Below are 18397 nucleotides of genomic sequence, written 5' to 3' on the forward strand. Positions count from 1 at the left end.
GGCTCAGTTTTAACGCTACATCACTTAGAGTTCTGAGCCCTGTTTGAGTTCTGGCTTAGTGCTTAGGGATCCAACCCTTTCTTATAACCTCATTCTAGTAACTGGATCCCCAGCCCGTTTTCCTACATCTGAGCCTCTCCCCTGGTTTTCTGTCTTCTGTACCACCACTTCCAAGGCTGAGATTCTGCAGCTGACTCTTTTGATTGTCCTGGCATATTTCAGCCAGAAATATACACGTTCCAGCTATCTGTCCCACCAACACTTGTGAACTAATTCTTAAAGATTATTCTTTAAAAATAAAAAAGAATGAAATAATGCCATTTGCAGCAACATGGATGGACCTAGAGATTGTCATACTAAGTGAAGTCAGACAGAGAAAGACAAATATCATATGATATCACTTATATGTGGAGTCTAAAAACATGATACAAATGAACTTATTTACAAAACAGACTCACAGACTGCGAAAAAAACTTATGGTAGAAAGGTGGTGGGGCAGATAAAGTGGAAAGGTGGCGGGGATAAATTAGGAGGTCGGGATTAACATACACACACTACTATATATAAAATAGATAATCAACAAGGACCTACTGTACAGTACAGCAAACTCTACTCAATATTCTGTAATAACCGATATGGGAAAAGAATCTGAAAAAGAATGGATATATGTATATGTATAACTGAATCACTTTGCTGTATACCTGAAACTAACACAACACTGTAAATCAACTGTACTCTAATATAAAATGAAAATTAAATTTAAACATTTTTATTAAATATTGAGATAAAAATACTTGTAAAATATACACAAAATATAAAGACTAATAACACAAGACTATTGAAGTATTCTACCCAGTTACCACCACCAAATATAATTACTGTTATCTTTGAAGTCCCTGTCCCATCCCCTCTCACTCTACTCAGAGGAAACCACTCTGCTGAAATTTATGTTTATCATTCTCTCTCACTCTCTCTCTCTCTTTTCAGTTTTCCTAGATGATAATTTCCTAAATAATATATTTTCCAGTGCTGCGTGTTTTGAACTTAATATTGACAAAAATAGAGTGTGTGTCTTACGCTACTTGCTTTTTTAGTTCAACATTATGTTCCTGAGATTTATCCATGTTTTTACTTATCTGTGTAATTCATTACTCTTCACAAGAATACAGTGTTTTATTGTATGCCTATCATGCAGTTTATTTATCTCCCCTATGGTTGATGGACATTTGAATTGTTCCTCTTTTTCCTTCTGTTACAAAACAGTGCTGTGATGGATATGCACTTGTCTTCTAGAAGTACTTGCTGGGTGATGCAATTTTCAAAGATGTTCGCCTTAATTTATAGTCCCATGAGAAGAGTAACTCCACATCCTTGCCAACTTTAGATTTTGCCAGTATTCTTAACTTTTGCCAGTCTGGTAGTTGTAATATAGTATCTCATTGTGGTTGAAATTTTCATTTTCTTGATGACTCACAAGGCTGAGAATCTTGCTTAGATTTGTTTGGACATTTGGATTTACTCTCTCTGAAGATCTGTGCAAATCTTTTTTTTCAGTTTTCTATCCATCATTTGCATTTTTTCTTAATGGTTCATAGAGGTTCTTTATATACTCTAGATACTATTCCTTTGTTAATAATTCATATGGCAAACACGCTCTACCAATCTGTGGCTTGTAGTTTTACTTCCTTTTTCATATCTTTTTGTGAATAAAAGTTCTCACTTTTACTTTAGCTAATTTACCCATATCTTCTTTTATTATTTACAGTTTTTGCTTAAGAAATTTTTCCTTATCCCTAATGTCACAAAGATGTCATCCTATGTTATGCCTAAAAATTTGTAGTTTTGTCCTTCATATTTTAATCTTTAGTAAACCTAGAATTGGTTTTTGTGCGTGAGGTAAAGTAGGGTTTTGATTTCATTTTTTTCCGCGCCAATAACGACTGCTCCAGTCATGTGTATTAAAAGTCTATCCTTGGGGACTTCCCTGACGGTCCAGTGGTTAGGACTTTGTGCCTCCACTGCAGAGGGCACGGGTTCCATCTCAGGTTGGGGAACTAAGATCCCACGTGTGCAGGCAAAAAAAAAAAAAGTCTATCCTTTCCCCACTAATTTGCAATGCTTACTCTGACATAAATCACATTTCAAGTCTGTTTTGAATTCTTTGTTTCATTCATCTATTTACCTTTCCTGATGATAATATGATAGTGTCATATTTATCAAAGCTTTATAAGAATTCTTGATATCTATAAGTAAGCTTCAATAACTTTCTACTCTTTTAGAATGTCTTGGTTATTCCTGCCCAACGATCTTTCATATATATTTTGAAATTTTTTTTGACAAGTTACATATACACATACACACAAATTCATTGCAATTTTAATTGATAATGCATTTAATCTATAGATCAATTTGCAGTGAACTGACTTGTTTTGCTATTGCTTCTCCCAATTCACGAACATAGTATATTTTGTATCTCTTCATTTAATTAGAACTTCTTTTAATAATCAACATGTCTATAAAGGTCTTACACATATTCTGTTAAATTTATTCCTAGGAACACACACATACACACACACACAGACACTTGCTATGATTAATTATTTGAATATCCTCTTTTGAGAAGACTGATCACATCTAATTTTTCTACCTCCTCTCCTCTTTAATTGGGTAGTATTTCTTTTTTCTCATTGACTAATAGAAATTTTTTTATTTTTTATTAAATCATGGGTATAAGTTTTTGTCAGCTACATATGTTGTAAATATCTTTTTCCTCTAATGGCTTACTATTTCATTCTTTTTTATTTCTAAATGAACCATATTTTATATGTATATGAAATTGTTATTGATGAGTGAGTCGACCTGTAGTTTTTTATACAAGATTATGCTAAAATTACTTGGGAAGTGTCTCTTCTTTTCTTAGGAAGACTTTTTAACTGATTCAATTTTTTAAAATGTTAATAGCACATTAATTGTTTTTTATTCCTGCTTTAGGCAATTTTGTAAATTATATTTTTCAAGGATCTGCCCATGTCATCTAAATTTTCACATTCATAAAATTCTTATTATCTTTTTCATATTACCATTCCTCTCTATTGTGTATTTGTTCACTCTCATTTTATGTTCTTATCTTTATATTTTCATCCTTTAATGTTCTCTGGATGCTTAGATAAGTTTTCAGCCCTTTTACTTTTCTATTATAATCACATTACACTACAAATTTCACCATAAACACTACTTTGCCTTTCTTTCACAAGGTTTATGGGATGTGTACTATATTTGTTATTATTCTAATTCTAAATATTTTACCATTTCCCTTATGATTTCTTCTTTTACCTATGAGTTGTTAAATTTGTGCTTTTAAATTTCTAATCTAAACATATGTGGATTTTCACTTATATTTTTGTTATTATAAGTAATAATTACAAAATTTCTTTGTAGTTAAAAAATGATCTATATAATACCAATTCTTTGACACTTTTTAGGACTTACTTTAACTGTACTAAGTGGTCCATTTTTATAAATATTTTTCATATACTTGAAAACGTTGTGTATTCTGAGGACACAGTGTACTAGATAATGTGGATTAGACACTGTTTTGTGTACTGTTCAAATCTATATCCTTACCAATTTATTTTGTGTTTGATCTATTCTTGGGAAAAGTGTGTTAAAATATTGTACTATAACTGCACGTATTTCCTATATTTCTGTCCATTTTTGCTTTAAATGTTTTAAAGCTATGTTACTTAGTGTCTTTTTGCATCTAGGGGAATTGAGTTAATGCATTTGGGTAGACTAGAGTTAATTTTCAGCGAGAAATCTTCTGCTCTGCCAAAGATCTTTCCACTGTCTAGGAATTTATATCAATATGCACTTTAGGTGCACAAATAAAAGAAAGCATTAGATGAGTGGAATGTGTAAATAACACCAGCAGGTTTTGTGCAAATTATTAGTTTTGGGGGGTTTTGGGTGGTGATGGGAAAGTTGAATTTGTACTCCTCTTGTTGGAGTTATAAATAGGTTTAATATTACTTCTTTTCATATGTGGTGCATTAATTTGTTCATAACTTTCTGGGTCTTTTTATCCCTTGAGAAGAAAAACATGATGCTGGGGGCCATGAGTCAGTGATGGGAGGAAGATGAGGGAGGGAGCCACAGAAAAGGACCCAATTGGTTAATTGGGTTAATGGTTAATTGGTTAATTAGTAATTGGTTAATGTCTTATTAGTCTGGAGAGTCCTGTCAGCATCTTTCTTCCCCTTTGTAGCTTCTTGGCTCCTTAAGAACCTGGCAGGAAGGAGATGGGCTTCTAGAAAGTTTCACTTTCAAGGGAAATACTGCTGCCCCACTTTCAACTGCCACACAAGAACTCATTAAATAACATTATACAGAGTGTGGATGTGAATAACATTAAACGTTGGACACCTAGACCAGTATTTTTGAAATCTTAGTTAAGTGGCACCATTTTATAAAATCCAGGTTACTTTTAATCCTAAACATATTCAGAATATGATAGCAATTACCCATCATTTTTAGAGATATGCAAGAACAATACATTTTTGAACTGACAGAGCCTAGTTTCTTTTGAAGTGTTTTATCAGAAATGAAAATGATGAAGTGTGCTGAGAATATGCAAATACATTCAAGTGCACACAATTAAAACCCTGAGATGTACTTGATGATAAATCACTTCACTGTGGTTGCAAGCATTTGCAATAGGAATTCAAATTGATAATTATGATTATGTGATTCTTAGAATAGCTAACAGTTTTCCATTTTTATCTGCTCTTTGAAATAAAAAGAGAAATATAATACCTTAAAACCACTCTCTAACAGGCAGATTGCATTTCAAATATATGAGAACTTCTTCTTCTCTCTGGCTGTCATGTGTCAAAGTACCTTGAGAAAACCACAAGTAGAAAAAAAAAAAAAAAAAGGCTGCTCCTATCCCCATCTTCCACTCCCAACTTCAGAATAAATTTCCAAAGCTCGTTCCAGTTCCCAATTACCTCCAGTACAGGCCTTAAAGAATGAGGGCAGATGCCCGATGCATCCCTTATAACGCAAATGTGTTGTACTGGAATTTAAGCCATCTTCTAACCTATCCCTTCCCTGAGCAAGCCCTGAACTGATGGAACAAACTTATGATGGGAACATGTGTGAGGATGTGTTAGAGGAGGACTACTGTGATTTCCTTTTCTTTTAATTAATTTTTATTGGAGTATAGTTGATTTACGATGTTGTATTAGTTTCAGGTATACAGCAAAGTGAATCGGTTAGACATATACATATATCCACTTTTTTTTAGATTCTTTTCCCATATAGGTGATTACAGAGTATTGAGTAGAGTTCCCTGTGCTATACAGACTATTGTGATTTTTTTATTTAGACATTCATCATCAGCTGGGCCAGTTCTTCTCTGCTTTTTGTAGCTGTTTCACCTTGGAGGGATGAGTCAAGCTGAGCAGACAATCTTCCAATTCAGAAATCACGTGGATCGCAAATGTGATGATTCTGGGGAGGTACAGGAGGGCTAGCTCAGATGTTAGGATCATTGGGAACTTGCTGTAGGGCTGGTTTGGTGTAGGGAAATCAATTTGTTTCCTCCTGGCAGAGGATCTACCCTTAAAAGGAGACTGTTCTGCAACTCTCACCCTCATCTTTCACCTGCCTGGTCCCAGTTTATCTTAATTTTCAAATGTGCTTATTTTAAAATGTAGGTTTTATTATTATTCAGGTATGACAAGGTCAACAAATCAGGAGACAATTACCATTGAAAAGACAGTTTGTTGTTCAAAGCTTCCTAAAGGAGGGGGTCACTAAGGGCTAAAGTGGGAAGTACCAGTGTCGGTCAGGGGGCAGAAGAAGCAAGAGGAAAACATGGGCAAGAGCCTTTATTGTGTTTTCTGCAGGAAGGAATGGGTGAGGCAGTGTTAGCAGGCTTAGGATTGGCTAGTTTGAATAATTTCAGTGAGCTTTGGGCCATACAGGCTGTCCATAGTTGTCTGGTACCTGGCCCTTGTGTGATTAGGGCAGGGGAATAGTGGTCGCAGAATGTAAGAGCCTGATAAAAGAGGTAGTTAAGGGGTAGGAGATGGGTCAGTTGGTTTGCCTACGAAAGGCATGCTTGCAGGGTGAGTCTTTTACTACCTTTAGGAATTGGCTAGCCGTGGGAGAGGCAGTCCCTTCAGGGTCAGCAAGACCCCAAGATGTCAAAGCATCAGATTCACATATTTAACACAGTGCTGTAATAAACAGGTGTCCCCTTCCTGCAGGTACTTCTCAAGGCTTCACACAATGCTCCAGGAGTGACTGGACTCCAGGTTGTCCCATGACCTGGATGAGAGAGCCTGTATGGACTGACAGAACATCATGTCAAAGGTAGGGCTCACCTTCTTTCCTCCTACACCTTCCCAGGTGGTGGGTTCTGCTGTGGACTTTGCTTAAGACATCACTTAACCTCTCTGAGTTTCATCTGTGAAATACAGACAAGAGCAGTCTTATCTATGGAAAATGAATTAGAAAACAAACATGAAAAGGGATTGAAAGCACAATATACAGTACTGTCCAAGTATGATTCACAATTACTTAGTAGAGAAAAGAAGCAGATGCCTTGAAAGAAGCATAAACTAAGATGGAAACAACACACTACCAACAATGAAATAAAATCCATCCTTTTTAGTTTGATTTAAAGCCTACATGGTAAGCATGAGCTCCATTTGGCACTCCTAAACTGAGAGTTTGGGCTCTGAGTTGAGGTAATTCAGAGAATCTGGCAGTCCTGTAACTCACTGTGAGGTGTTGGCCAAGTCTGTTGCAGTTCTTAATCGAATTATCACAGCGTGGTATCTGTGTGTTCTTGCCTATTTCTTTTGAAGTAAGATTTGGGAAATTTCCCTTTAGGCCACTAAGCATTTCAGGTTTCCTCAGAACAGTTAGTTCTCCACAAAACTGTTTTGCTTTATGTCTGGTACAAAATCCTAGCGAGATCTTGATTATACTGTTTGCCAATCCAGTTAAGCAGAATTTTTTCTCTTGACTGTCTGGGGATTCTACCTGTAAGCTTTGTTTATTTCCTTACATTCCTGGTATATAACTAGTTAGGAGCTGCCCAGTGTCCCGGATTTTAAGACAGAAAGTGGTGAGACTTTCTATAAGATTACTGCAGTTCTCAAGAAGCATATATAATCAAGGTGTAGAGAGATTATTACATTTGTGTTTTGAGGCCCTCAGCAAGCAGACACAGTTGGAATATACCGTCAACAGGGAAGAAAAAGAGATGTGTGGGTTTATAAAGCAGGGTTAAAAATAGAGTTACCTGAATAAAAGGCAGGAAGCTGGGAATTTACGTGTTCAAATGCCAGCTCTGTTGAGGGTATGCCTGTTGTTTCCATTTATAATTTGAAATGTAGAATGAGCCATCTCATTGTATAAGAAGACCACATGCACCAGCCAGCTGATGACACTGAAACCCTCAAAAGCTTCAGATTTCTCTAGAAAGGCAAGAAAATGCTCTTTAATGGAGATAGTAAAAACTTATGATTGATGATAAAAATTTTAAAAATACATTATGAAATTTAATCTCTGGAACAATGTCTCCCAGTGGAAAGTGTAATTCTCAGTAAACAGGAAAACTGAAAATATAAAAACCAGGGATGAAACTTACCTTGCCCAAGGAGGAGAAAAAATATTTGCAAATGAAGATTAAAAACCTCATGCCCTTTTTCTGGAAATATTCCCGAGTCCCCACACAGTATATCTTAGGCTGTGTGGAGTTCTTGACCCTTGCACCACTCTTTTAAAATTGCTCATTTCCCAGTGTTTGCCTTGCCTGTCTTTGAATGTTCTTAGTCCTGGTTTTCATAAGATTTTGGAAACCCTGAATTAAGCAAATATTTGATAGGGGTAGTTTCAGGCCTCTGGAAAGATTTGGGGTCCTTCTTGTTTTTAGAGACCCTATGGAGGCTCATATAGTTCAGGTCCTGGGGTGGATGCTGGCACAGAGTGGGTACTACTGGGTTTAATATCAGATCTGGTTCTCAACAGAGTCAGGACATGTGGGCTCTCAAGTAGTATTCATTATCACCTCCAAGGGCTTTATCAGACCTGAAATTCCAGACTTTCTTCTTCCACAACCCCTTGTAGTCTCGTTCCTGCTAGACAGGTTCCTCATCCTCATTGGAACATGTGCTCCTGCAGTTTCTCACCATTGCCAGAGTTCTGGGCTCCATTCTGCCTCCTCTGCTTCTCTACCCAACCGGACCCCCTGGCCTAGATTACACAAGTTCCTCATCAGCACTGGTCACATCCATATCTGGGTAGAAACCCTTTCTCATGCCATTCCCAGGTGCCAAGAACTGATAGAGGAAGTTGAGAAACAGTGCTGAAGGATTGCAGATGAGTTCAAGTTATCTGGATGCCCGGCTTCTTCTGCTTCTCAGCAACCCTCTGAATCAGCTGTCAATCCTCAGCTCTCCTCGTCCCCCAGAAAACTCTCCACTCTCATTTTGTTCAGATGATCAAGTCTATCCAACCAGAACCCCTCTCATTTTTAAAGTTCTCTTAGTGTTGGGATGATATTTTTGAGATATTAACAACCTATGTCAACTTTTTTTTCCTTCCATCATTTCTTCCTTTTTCTTTCTTCCACCATTTCTTCCTTTTTCTTTCCATGCATAGAAGCAATGAATTGGCTCCAGGTTCATTGTATCAGAGGGATAGGACAGGGTGGGTTTTAGTGGCTTTGGTTTCAAAGAATCTGGGCTCTTAGGAGAAGGAGGAGAACCAAGAATCAACACAATGTTTGGATGAAACACAGAAGAAGAAGGATTCTTGTCCCCATCCCACCCCAATCCTTCCCCAAACTAGAAGATTCTTCTGGAATGGTGGTGAGAACAGAGACTCTGTGAGTCCTAGAGAGAGGAAACCCACTGCCTTCTTGCCCAACAGAATTGCAGAGAGAAAATGGAGTCACAGTGTCTAAGCATATGAGTCTTTAGTGTTGCAGAGATTACTGTACTCCTGGCAGAGCACAAAGACAACAGCAAGACCCCCCCTGCCACTCGCATGATATGGAAACAGCAGGAAGAGCCACCAAACCTGAAGGAACCATGTGCAGAAACAAGCACGTCTCAGTAGAAACCTACATGAACCAAAATCAGCTGTGCTTTCCACCTCCCCAACCATGTGTTAGTACTCTGTAAGTACCCTGGAACCTTGATGGAACTCTGGGAATGGAAGAGGGGGTGGACAGAATCAACTGGAATAAAGTCTCCACCAATTCAGTGGGATGAGGGCATATAATACAAATTAGGCTGAGTTATAGAAAAAGACAATTTGTACATATTGCTCAGTCAAGTTAAAGCCTGAAATTCAAACCTACCTCATCTATGTCCTCAACCATCTTCTTTCTTTCACATTAACAAAAAGAAGTGTTCTATTGCCTTTTATTCCATCTTCACTGCAAGTATACCATGCTGCCATTCTCAACCACTGTTTTAATACTATCCAACATTTACCAAGACTTTGCTGCAACACATCTCTTCTTGTGTTAGGTAATTTTAAGTCTCAAGGAACGGGTGTCTAATTCAGAATACCTAAGACAAGAAGGTGGATGGGCTGACTCATGGAATCCAAGGAAACGTGGATAAACCACCAGAGAGGCATTAACATAGCTGTGCCTCAGAAATAATTGGAACTAGGGTCTAGTTGCCCTTAGGATTCTTTCTCTCCATTTCTCAAATCTACTTTTCTCTGAAAACTGGAGTCATTATCTTTTTTCGCAGACTGGCTTATTCCAGCAGAGGAGAAATATGACTGCTGACAGTGCCAAAGTTTTTCATTTTAAAATTCTCCAGTGGGGAGAAGACTGACTCATGCTTTCTCTCTGATTTCACACTCAAAAATCCATACATTCCTCATGTCAGCTCTAAGTTTTGCCATGGGGGTAGAAATAGTTTCCAGAAAGGGTGGGGGATGGAGTGAAACAGACAAAACAATAGATGTCTATGACACATCTATAAGGGAGATTGGCTGTCATTTCAGTGGCCTATAAGCTTGCACATTCAGTCACAAAAAGTAAATACTCACAAAGGCATAGGAGTGTATTATCCTTACTGCTTCCACTTCCTTACCATTGACTCTCCTCAACCTCTTACGGTCCAGCACCCCTAAAGAAACTCTCTTACAGGTTGCTGTGAATGACCTCATCATTCTCAAGTTCAACTACCTTTTTTTCTTTTTTTAGTAACCATCCTCCTTTTTTTGTTTGTTTGTTTGTTTTTTACAATAGTTGACTCTGTTAATGGCCTCATTTTGCCAAAACCTTTTTTCTTAGCTCAGATCCATGTGCTGGTTTTTTTACCTAGTTCTCTTCCTACCTCCTAGATATGCCTTCTGTGTCCTTTGCTGATTTTTCCTTTCTCCTTTTGCTCCTTAATTATAGGCAATCATCACATTTCTGACCTCAATCCTCTTTTTCCTACTCTCTCTCCTATAGTGGTTTTAAGCCTTAAGTAGCTTTTTATTTTCCACAGCATAAAACCAAAAGCACTAAAAGCTGCAAAAAGCTAATGTGAAGTTAACATCCCACAATAATAATGTGATGAATGATAATAAGAACAGCAAGAGTTGACAGTTACTGAGCACCGACCACTGCTCTAAGCACTTTCCTTGAATTAAGCCATGTGATCTTCATCCTATGAGATGAATGCTTTTTCTATTATTCTCCTTTTGACAGAATAATAAGGAATAAAAAGGAAAAGGAAATGTGCAGAGGTTAAAGACTTATCCAGCATCAAATAATGAGAAAGGCATTGTTCAAACTTGGGCAGTCTCCCAAACATGCCTAAGGCTTCCTGTGTTCTTGCTTCTACTCCTGGAGATTGACCCCCATACCCTACTCCATCGTTCAACATTTTACCCCTTTTTCAAGAAGAAGTTCCCAGGTTTCCCCTTCCCAGTGCCTTGCTGAATGGATTCTTTCCCTCTGTTGTACTCCCATGGAGTCTTATTTGTGCCTTGCTTATAAATTTATGATTCTATTTTCTACTTGATTATTTAAAAATATGTCATCTTGTTCAATAGACTGTAAACACCTTCAGATTTGTGTGTCCCCCCACCATAGACCCTCTCAGTTCTTTGTTCCATCATGGATGCTCAATCAATGTTTATTCATTGAATAGATGAGCCATTTGTCAAACAATAAATGCTTATTGAGAATCTTTTGTAAGACTCTATAGACCAGTGCTGCTTAAAGTATGGCCTGCAGACTGGTACTCTTCCTGGAACCATTTGTTATGATAAGAAAGGAGGTTGTACCAGAGGGTGAATCAACACATAGCTTCTTCGTTAAGAAAGTCCTGCTAAGAAAAAAATCTTGGTTGAACTAAATGGTGTGCTTAGTGACATAGTTGATTTACCACGTGGTTGAAATACATTTTGGTGCCAGCTCCTGACCTCATCAGGGATCAGTAACAAATAGTTTGAGGACCTGTATTTTGAGTAGCAGTGCTATAGGGGATGTAAAGCAGGTATGAATTCTGCTCCTGGGAACTCACATTCTAGTTGAGGAGGTATAATGTGATATTTTAAAACAAGAACAGCAACAACTAGATCACAAGATGATAAGCACGCAGTTCAGTAGAAAGAATAAAAAAATTAAAGTGCCTCCAAACTTTTAGTCCAACTTTCCAATTTTTGCAGATTAAAAAACAAAGGCTGAGACAGGTCATTATAAGCAAGTCTTGATAATGCAAAATACTTCCATGGGAACAGAAAAATTAGAAATACAGTTTAAAATATGACCAGATGTTAACCATGATATAAAACATTCACAACACTTATAGGTGGGCATGGGTACCACAAGAAATTTTTTCTGATCTTTATCTGTAGATTTAATAAAATCCAAAAGTTTGCATGATGAAACATGACAATTAGGAAAAAAGTTATTTAAAAGTGTATTTTTGCAGTCTATACATAATTGCTTTCTTAAAAATTCTAATTTATTTCTTCCTATAAAAAAAATTGTAAATACTTAAGAAAGCACTTTCTGAGTGGCTATATTTTCTTTGAAGGGCTTTTAAATGTAGATGATGTACAGCAAGACTTTCAAACATTTGTTTGTTGATTACAAATACAATTTTAGGTCGTCTGACAATCACCATTTTCGGGGGGAGGATTATCAACAAGAGTAGACTCACTGAACCAGACATTGTGCCAAAAGTAGAACTGATTACAGATATTGGGTTGAATGTGCCAGATTTCTGGAACAATCACTTCCTAGAGACATGTGAGTTAAATCAGCAGATTGCTATGGAAATAGAAAAAGAAATGAACACATCCTTAGGAACAGAATATGAGGTCTGACAGTACACATTTATGCTGTCACAGGGAAAGGAAAAAAAAAATCTCTACTCCAAAACAAAGTCAATACTTTTGTGATTCATGTGCTTCCTGACAAAATATTTGATCTGCTTGGGCACACACGAGAGGAGGTACAGCTGGCAAGGGATAGAGATAGATTCTAGCACAGAAATATTACAACACATTCTTACAAAAGTGTTATGAAAACCATCTGACTTACAATTCTGTCCTCTACTAGCTCCATCTCTGTCACTGAACTAAGGGAACACACACTAGAACTCACACATCACAATGAAATCCCAAGGAAACCTAAGCAAAATGTAAACAGAAAAAAACCCTGAAAAAATAGCAAGTTCAATGTCACAGTGAGAAAATGTTGGCTTATTTGTCCAAAAGTTATTGCTTTGTTCAATTGTACTTTGAAATATTCATTAAAAAAATTGTTTTTGGTCCTTTAAATATTCTTTGGAAGAAATCTATTTAAAGATAAACAGAGCAGATGAAGAAGGGGGGGATAAAGATGGAGAGATTTACAAGCTTGTTTGTCACAGTGATCTTTGTTGTCCTCTCCAAATTCATACATTGAAGCCCTAACCTCCAATGGGACGGTATTTGGAGATGGGGCCTCTAAGGAGGCAATTAATTTTAATGAGATCAGTGGGTGGGGCCCTTATCCTTATAAAAGGAGAGAAAGACACCTGGGATGTGCTCACACAGAGGAAAGGCCAGGAAAGGACACAGCAAGAGAGCAGCCACCTACATGCAAAGGAGAGAGGCCTCATGAGAAACCAAATCTGCTGACACTTTGATTTTGGACTTCCAGTCTCCAGAACAGTGAGAAAAGAAATTTCTGTTGTTTAAGCCACCCAATCTGTGGCACTTTGCCATAGTAATCCTAGCAGACTAAGGCAAATCTAGAACTGTCTACTCAAAGTGTGTTCTGTGGACCAGGGCCAGGCTATGAAGTGTTTGTTAGCAGACCATGATAAGTACTGAAATTGAGAATAAGATTAAGAAACTTTAAAAAAAAAAAAAGCAATTTGACAATTTGCTTTATGACTCTAGAATCTAATAATACAATATTAAGACTAGTATTCTGTATGCTTTTTTAAAATTTCACTTTCTTAACAATTCATTTTTACTGTATTTTACAAAATTATCTCTGTGATGGATTAGAAAAATATTCTAATCCTTCACCTTAGGCTCAGATTTAGAAGGAAACTAGTTCCCTCACTTTCCCTTTGTTTTGAATCTGAGACAGATGATTAAATTCTGTGATCTCTGAACTGCTGTAGGTCCCAGAAATGAAACTGAGATTGACTGGCATCTTCCCCACTCAGATTTTCATTTAGCAATGGCCCAGAATTTGATGATCATATATGCTGTATTAAACTGTCTCTTCCCTATGTTCAGAGGGTACCATGTGTGAATAAGATGCTGATTGGTTTTCTTTTAGGCCAGATAGTTTGAGGCTTCTCTTTGTCTCAAAGTAACAACCAGCTGAACTCAATGGAAGGATTCATTGCAGGATTATTTCAAGCCACAAGGAGAGGGAAGCTCTAATGGGGATTGGTTTCAGCTGCATATATCAAACAACCCAAATAACAGTGGCTTATATAAGACAGGTGTTATTATTCTCTCTAATAACAAAGAAGTCTTGATAAGTAGCCCATCATTGATGGAGCAGTTCAAGGATGTTAAGATCAGTATCTGTAATTTGGGGGTTTCTCTTACTGTCAGTTGTAATATGACTATTGCAGCTCCAGTCATTACAGCTGCTTTTTAGGTAGGAAGAAAGAGGTAAGCACAAGGGGCAAACATGCTGTTTGCCAACTGATTCTACTCCTGTTTTAAGGTGCTTACTGGAAGCTCCATGTAAGAACTTCTACTTGTCACTGGCAAGAACAGTTGTCATGTGGCTATTTCTATCTACAATAGATGCTGGGAAATCTGTTTTCCAGAGGGATTCTGTTTTGGTTTGTTTTTAGCTAGGCTCATTGTTTATAAAGAAGAGAACAGAGCTCAGAAGGCAGCCAGCACTCTCTGCCATAGATTAAAGCAAATAACATGAGTGCATTTTCCAATTCAAGAAATGAGCAGCTTGACTGAGTTGCTAAAGAGAAATTTTCCTTACCTGGTTGCCATTAGATAGGGCGACTTTGATCAAGAAAGGAGAGTCAAGATGTCTCTTCATAGAAACCAGCCTACAGCAGGAAAAGAGTGTTCTGGAAATTCCATACTTTGATATAAGAGTTTTTGCCATGATGTGCCTAGGTATGGTTTTCTTCGTGTTTGTTTTGCATGTGGTGTATAGAGCTTCTTGAGTCTGTGGCTTAGTGTCTTTCATCAGTGCTAGGAAGTTCTCACTTATAACCTCTTCAAATATTTCTGCTATTCATTCTCTCTTCCCTTTCCTTCTGGGACCCTATTTATACATGTTTTAGGCTTTTTTACCTTGTTCCACAGAGCTGTTCCACTCTTAAGTATTTTCTCTTTTTTCTTTTTTTTTCTTCTCTCATGCTTCAATATGGCTATTTTTCTACTGAGCAATGTCTTTCAGTTCATCAATCTTTTCTGCTACTTATCTAATCTGGTGTTGACTCTATTTCTTTAGTTATTAATTTCAGTGAGTGAATTATTTTATTTCTAAAATTTCTATTTTTTCCTTAATAAATTTCAGTTCTCTGATGAAATTCTCCATCTTGCCATCTATATTTTTGAACATATCAATCACATTTATTTTAAAGACATAATGAACTTTGAGTCTGTTTCTACTGTCTATTTTATCTCTTTTTTACAATCACTTGGTTCTATTTCTTGGCATGCCTGGAATTCTTTGATTGTTAGATATTACATATAAAAATTATAGAGGCTTTGGATGATCTTTCTTCAGAGAGATCTACCCTTTTTCTGGTAGTCAGGTATAGTACAAACAAATCATCTTGATCCAGATCAGTCAGTCTTAACCCAGGTTGGATCTAACTCTGGATACCCTTACTCCCAGGGTGTAGACTTTCAGGGATCATGCAGCCTTGAACTCTGTATTTTGTCTTTATAGCACTTTGAAACAGACAAAGCCCTGTTTTGCTTTTTGGACTCTTAGCTCCCAGTTTATATTTGACTCTTTAGCTTTCTTTTCCATGCAACTGAGAAATTGGCAGCCACCTGTAGGAGAAATGTGGAAGAGACTATTATCACATCAGCGCATTTCCTTTCTCTCTAGATCTTCACCCCTCAAGTCTTGGCTTCCTTGCTTGATCCTTCATGATTTAAACAGCTTCTTTAAACAAACTTCAGCTTTTGTCGTTTACCTCAGGGGAAGTTTTTTTAATGTAAGCTGTGCCATCATAGTCAGAAGCTGAAATTTCACAATTTCATTTAGCTTTTCTTGCGGTGAATACTCATCCGTCCTCAGAGTAACTCAACTGCAGAGAACACATGTTAAAGCACCTGAGAGTACATAGAAGTCCTTCTCACCAGGCTTGAGATGGAGAAGGCAGCACCCCCATAATCCTCTCCCCTTGATGGGGGAGGGTAGTCAACCAAAGCATGGCAGCAGCTCTTGCCAAAGAAAACTTTCTTCTAAATTGCCACCCTCTTTAAACTTTTCTATTCTTGAAATTGGTGAGTCTTGGAACAGGTCTTCAATTGTCACTGTAAATTTCCTTTGTGGAGGTTTGAGTCTCACAATCATGAGAATTTTTTGGTGGTGCCCAAATCAATACTGAGATAGAAGCCCCAATTTAATGACCTGTTGCACTTAATATGAAACCATTCACTTCTGTCTGTCACTAAAATAAAAAATGAGGATTCAAACATTTTTTTAAAATTATTTTCCCTTTTGAAGTACATGAACCCATGTTTCTAGCACCTCAAACTCAGCCTGCTCTTTTGAGGATGGTAGTTCACTAACATTATGGATTAAATAGGTTTTTTTGGACCTGCCAAGATTCTGAATTTCCTTCATACTATTTTTACTATGGGAAAATGATCCATAACACAGCCAATGTATAAATATGATCCAAAACATAGTCCATGTGATAGGTGTGGATTACCTTTGTTAAACCTGTTATTCAGAAAGTTAAAGATTTGGGAAAAGGGAATTGGACCCCTTTGGAGAAAATTGTACGTTTTCTGAAGTCATTTTCCTTATAACCGCTCAAATAAGGCATTTGAGAGCACTGTGCCTTCCTTTAGTTGCAGCTATATATGTGACATAAAAAGAAAAGTACATTTTAAGAACCTATTTCATACAAACTTCTGGAGCTCACACAAAGAAATAGAAAATATGTTCTGGTAGTATGATGGTTAATTGCATGTGTCAGCTTGACTGGCCACAGGGTATCCAGATGAAACATTATTTCTGGGCATGTCTGTGAGGGTGTTTCCAGATGAAATCAGCATTTGAATCAGTGGACTCTGGAAAACAAATGGCCCTTCCTAACGTGGGTGGGCATTACGTAATCAACTGAGGGCCTGAATAGAACAAAAGGTGAAGGAAAGAGGGATTTGCCCCTTTCTTTCCTGCCTCACTGCTTGAGCTAGGACATCTCATCTCATCTTCTCCTGCCCTCAGATGAGGATTTATACCATAGACTCCCTTGGTTCTCAGGTCTTCAGATTTGGCTTCCCTGAGTCTCCAGCTTGCAATTGGCAGATGTGGGATTTCTCAGCCTTCATAATCATGTGAGCCAGTTCCTCATAATAAATCCTTTATCTATCCATCTATCTACCTATCTCTCTATCTCTCATCTAACTTTATATATAAAGTTATATGTTCGTATATATCTATACAAAGGAGCACACTGCTTTTGTTTCTCTGGAGAACCCTGACTAATCCAGGTAGTAGTAAAGGAAAACCAGTTTTAGAGCTGCGAGGGCCAATGTCTTTGAGCTTAACCTCATAAACAATCATAGCTGAAATCCGGAAGTCGTCTGGGAAGTGTCAGAGTTCCTAGGACTTCTTGGTTCTGATGCGACTGACTGTGTAGATGAGTGAGTCTTTGAACTGTACTCACTTTTTAAAGGTTATTTATGCTGATGCTATTTGTTTGAGCCTACTGGGAGATATTATTGTAGCCATGTCAGTCTGATGGAAGATCATTTTGCCACATGCCCAGAATATGACAGGAAAGAGGTAAATGAGAACAGATTTTATATATTAATATAATGTTTGCTAGGGCTTCTGTACCAGATAAATTTATTGTCTCACAGTACTGGAAGCTAGAGGTCTGAGATCTAGGTATTATCAAGGTTGGTTCCTTTGGAAGTCTGTGAAAGAGACTTTGTTCCAGGCCTCACTTCCAGGTCCCGGTGGTCTTCTGGCAATCTGTGGTGTTCCTTGGCATGTCGATGCATCACCTGATCTCTGCCTTCATCTTCACATGGCCTTCTCCCTATCTGTGTGTCTGTGTCCTAATTCCCCCCTTTTCTAAGAGCACCAGTCATATTGGATTAGGGACCCACTCTACACCAGTATGACCTCATCCTAACTAATTACATCTGCAATGACCCTACTACCAAATCAGGACATGATCTGAGGTACTGGGGGCTAGGACATTAGTATATGAATTTTGGGGGGCACATAATTCAACCCATAACACTTCTTCTAACTTGAGATTTTCAGACACTCTGCCCCAACCTCCTGTACCTCATCAATGAGAGTTAAGAATCTTTGATACAGCACTTTGCTTAATTAGCTATTATAATTCATTCAAGGAGTGAGAAGTTAGTTCATAGCCTTTTCTGGTAATAGGAGGGTTAATCTATTATGCAGTAAAACTGTCTTAAAGGCCACAGTTTCTTGGAACAGGGGACCTGCTGTTGGAACCCTTTATCAGGTGTGTACAATTGTGTTGATTGATCTCTTTTTAGAAACTAGCATTTTACAGCCATTCATTTTCAATCTGGTAATCAGGTTGATTAAACTTTGACAAGCATGAAGAAGGGAAAAAAATTAAATAATAACTCTTCTGCTAAATTTTAACTGGAGAAGAAAGCTGACAGCCCAAAGAGGGAGAAATGATGGGTATTTTAA

The 18397-nt window shown here is 37.5% G+C and overlaps 1 long non-coding RNA gene across 1 annotated transcript in view; it reads left to right on the forward strand.

The window, feature by feature from the left end:
- Positions 1 to 488: 488 nt before the first annotated feature.
- Positions 489 to 18397, forward strand: part of LOC309660115 — a 714847-nt gene continuing 696938 nt past the window's right edge. Inside the window, exon 1 of the long non-coding RNA XR_014263141.1 lies at positions 489 to 13194. This is a non-coding gene — a long non-coding RNA (uncharacterized lncRNA). The remainder of the gene's footprint in view (positions 13195 to 18397) is intronic.

This window comes from Balaenoptera physalus (genome assembly GCF_965194825.1).
Source record: "Balaenoptera physalus genome assembly, chromosome: 4".
NCBI classification, from domain to species: Eukaryota; Metazoa; Chordata; class Mammalia; order Artiodactyla; family Balaenopteridae; genus Balaenoptera; species Balaenoptera physalus.